Consider the following 5,000-nt stretch of genomic DNA (forward strand, 5'->3'; position numbering starts at 1 on the left):
CAATCCCTCAGGTCAGCTGTTGTTTCCGTTTCCGAGACCAGAGGGCGCCGACCTGACCTTTTATACCACGCCACAGCGTTGCCACGTCGTACAAGGTTGTAAATGTGCGAATCGGTTTCCCCGTAGGCTACAGCGCAATTAGGAGGCCCACGTGCTTCGCGGCGGGAAGAAAACGCGGTGGCGAACAATGCTGGTGACACTAGCGCCTACCCTACTACAATCACCGTGGGTCCCACGTGCAATGCTTGGAGCTACGTCAGATGACATTTGGCGTGACCACCCACGACTTGTTTTGAACATTTCAAAACTGCAGTGGGCTATGGCATAGCTCCAGTGGGCGGAGCTTAGCAGTCGGACGACCCGTCACCGTACGTCCACGATTTTACGTATGTTTTACAGATCATTTACGGTTTACTGACGTAAGCTGTTGCCAACTATCAATTTCCGCATGAGTTGATACGTGAATGTGTGACCTGCTATCAAGGGAGACACGTGTCTCCCAAAGTCCTAGCGGCGCCTTTGTTCTCTATCGCCGCACACGCTGGCTAGCAACGGAAGTTCTGTGGCGAACTCAGACAGAAGTCTGTATCGGTTCCAACTAATGTACACACCCAATAAGGTACGTTCTGAAGTTGCAATTAACGCCAGTGTCTTTCCTATCCAGCAAAATCTCTCACATTTTCCCAATTTTCAATGTTCCCATTCTGCTTCACTGAACTCCTTTGTGATCCACTTAGCACGCACATTTTCCCTTGTGACTTGTTCTAAGCTTCATTAAGCAAATTTCAGAGAGCAATTAGAGCTACCCACCATAGTGATTTAGTGCTAATTGATTGAATGATAAGTTCCCTCCATTGTGAATCATTTCCCATATGCGAGAGAAATTTTGATTACCATTAAGTAACCCTGGAATTCTCTTCCAGGGATCCTGCTGTCTTGACATTCCATGTATGTTCCTTGCCCAAGTACTTACCGTAGGAGATTTTCCATCCTAAGATGCGCCCACTCCGCGTGTAGAAATTCTGTATGTAGCCAATCATTACCACTAAGCTTGAAATCTCACATTTTAAGACAGTAGCCCATTTAATGATTTGCCAGTCTGAGCTGTGATTGCAATTTTTCACTACTTCAGTTTGAATATTGCACAGGTTATGTACTGTAAATTTTTGTAAATAAAATTACCTGTAATGTAATCTGAATAGTTTGAAAGTCGACCTTCCATTCCCATTGATTTATGTGTTCAAATATGTATATATATATATATATATATATATATATATATATATATATATATATATATATATATATATATATATATATAGTAAGTAAGTAATATGAATAGTGCTGAGCAACATTCTTTTGTGAATGTTGAATTCAAGAGCGTTGTCCTGCCACCTTGTCACAATATTGTTGAACCATGAATCATCATGACTAGGTCTACGTTTATGACTGATGTCTGATGAATACTTTAGATGGCAAGGGAGATAATTTTAAAGATACACTTGAAATCTTCGATAGGTATTTAATTAATAAGTCTAAAAAATAAGCAAGCCTAACTTTGATGGATGGGAGATTCAGTTAGGCTTACTTTTCTTTTTCTTTTTTTATCGGTGACCAAGGAATACCGCTAATAGGGAGGGAAACTGATTCAATGATGCATGATTTTTTTTAACCAAATAATAAATTTTATTTGAAGATACTATATTTACATCGACCTAATACCGATATCCTCCTCCTATACGCCACCACTGCTCTCCACATCTCAGGCTACTCCGACTTCTCGCTGCCAACTCCATTGCATGAAAGCAGCACTAAAGATATTGGTTATTTTAAAACCCCTCACCAACAAACGAAGCCTTAAAATGCATATGTTTATAGCACATTTTCTGCGCAAAATTAAATTTTTTCTTTCAATTTCCCCCAAATAAAATTATTTGCATAAACTCGTGTTACACCCTGTATATCTATCTATCTATCTATCTATCTATCTATCTATCTATCTATCTATCTATCTATCTATCTATCTATATTATATATATATATATATATATATATATATATATAGTATATATATATATATATATATATATATATATATATATATATATATATAGATATATATATATATATATATATATATATATATATATATATATGCGTGTGTGTGTGTGTATATATGTGTGTGTGGGCATACTTTTTGCTTAGTCAAAATTTTACGCACGAGACTTATTCAAATAAAAGACATAGCTACCATAGGGAAACAAGAGAGAGAGAGAGAGAGAGAGAGAGAGAGAGCGTACCTCCGGCATACTTTACACCGAACACAAATAAATTTGAATGATTAATAAGCAGTGCCATACATACTTCCCCTCGTTATAAATGTCACTCATCATTAATCAACGAGTCATCAGTTAGCGTTATGAAACTTGATTTAGCGAAAATATATTTATCCTAATGTATTATTGACTTTATGTATAGTTACAATATATAGCATATTTATTTGTTCAATACGCTGCCTTCCTCATCCTATCTGATGAGCACAAGCAGCTTTAATCTAATGTTATTGAACTAAATAAGGAAGAAGGAATAATACAGCTCCCATGATGACAGGGAACAGACAACATATGCTTTATATGTCTTCCTTTCTAGGAAGAATGAGCAGACAACAAACAACAATAAGAATCAATATATGAGGTTCCACCTTATATAACAAAAATGCTTGCTTACCTTCTTAATGAGGCCTCTTATTAATAAGATAATTAAGTAAACAGGCCACCAAGATTAGTCATGACGATCGGTAACCTTATACCATAGTTGATACGTTCTTCAGCAACACGAGGAGGATAGATAGATAGACAGACAGATAGTTAGATACGAGGATAAACCACAGAGGGGTAGACGGATGGGTGAATAGATTGATTAGATATATAGATAGAATTTTGATAAAAAGATAGCTAGATAGAAAATAGATAGATAGACGGAGAATACATAGATGGATAGATATGCCAACAGATAAAAGTAAAGAAAAGAGATAGATTGGAAAAAGGAAAGAAAATAGATAGATCGATAGATAGATAGATTTATAGACATCAAGACCTTAATTATGACCTACATTTCTGACAGCAGGTCGCAATATACAAACCCCATTATTTTGCATTTTGCGTATCACTTCCAGCAAGGAAATGGGAATGTATTGGTGAAACAGCTGCGTCGGTTTTTCCACGAAATTCATTGAATTTATCAAACGGCAATAAATTCAGTGCTGTGAAACAACTCTGCACCTGAGATCGTTGAAAGCTCAAGAGAGGAAATTGTACCAAAGGTAATATATATAATATATGTATATATATATAATATATATATATATATATATAAATATATATATTACATATATATATATATACATATGTATATATTATATATATATATATATAATATATATAGATATATATATATAATATATATATATATATACACACACATATATATATATATATATATATATATATATATATATATATATATATATATATATATATATATATATATATATATATATATATATATACATATATATATATATATATATATATATATATATATATATATATATATATATATATATATATATATGTATATATATATATATATATATATATATATATATATATATATATATATATATATATATATATATATATATATCAGGTTTGTCCCTGGATAGTGCGCCACTGTTTTTTGTACTCGCTTCAATGAACAACTGTCTTGATCAAGATGGGACAATAACAAAGATAAAAATGAGGCTGAGGGCCTTTTCAGAGTGAGGATTGATTATGCAAATTCTAAGGGTTAGCTTAATTAATTATATTTATGCACACAATTATAGTAAGAGAATTGATAACACCCTATGGGTTTTAAGGGGGATGTCAGGGCACCGCAACACAAAGTTAATTAATTATGAATCAGATCTTGAAATAGATGAATAGGTGACTGGAGGTGGCCGGGCACGTGGTACCTACGATGGAGACCCAAAGGAGGGGGGTGAATCCTGAAGCAACACGAAGCAGTGCAAGAATGCATCTTTTTTAAATGTAGGTCTAGGTTATTAATTCTGAAACAAAACTATATACGCAAATACATCCATTATGAAATAATAAAAAAAACTACTTAAATCCTGTATCATAAATACCATAAATCATCACATTTGAATATAACCAATTCCTCCTCCTTGCAGACCACTGCTCGAAGACGTACGTCCACCTGCAGCTAAAAATGTTTTGTTCCTTGCGCGTACAGTCTTAATGCAGATTGTGCCACGCACGCTCATGCGTCGTGTGGAGCCACTCGTATTTGAATTATGGCAGTTAATCGAGACGTATGTAGACGCACAAAATGCTTTAGCATTGTGTGACGCACGTGGCAGATTTGGTGGGTCCGCAGCCTATGTTTGTTGCTGTCTTGCGCGTCACTCCTGAGTGTACATATATATATATATATTTATATATATATATATATATATATATATATATATATATATATATATATATATATATATATATATATATATATATATATATATAAGTTCATTCAATGTCTATTGGCACTCGAGGAATTTTTTTATAGAAGTTCACAATGTCTCTGAGCAAAAATCGACACTTCACTCCAACACTCACACTCCCTTTGTCTTGTGCTTCTTCCCCTTTTTTCTTTTCTTGCTGCTCTCTGCCTGTGTTGAGCTCTTTTATTTTGGATCTAATCTTCCTGGCACCTTCCTCTGGGTTTCTCAATTTTGACTGTGGGAGTGGCATTTCCTAAAGGAATTATTACGTATCAGTGGTAACTCCTGTTGTCTTTTCCTATCGTCATTGGTAACCTCCTCCTTGGAAAATGCCTTCTTCTTCCTTACTCTGACCCTTGAGGGTGTGTCTTTTGGTATCCTTGTAGAGCTTTCGTCGAGGATTTCGCAGGTCATCCTTGTAGACAGCGTTGCTATCATTGGC

This window comes from Macrobrachium nipponense, chromosome 39, assembly GCF_015104395.2.
Source record: "Macrobrachium nipponense isolate FS-2020 chromosome 39, ASM1510439v2, whole genome shotgun sequence".
NCBI classification, from domain to species: domain Eukaryota; kingdom Metazoa; phylum Arthropoda; class Malacostraca; order Decapoda; family Palaemonidae; genus Macrobrachium; species Macrobrachium nipponense.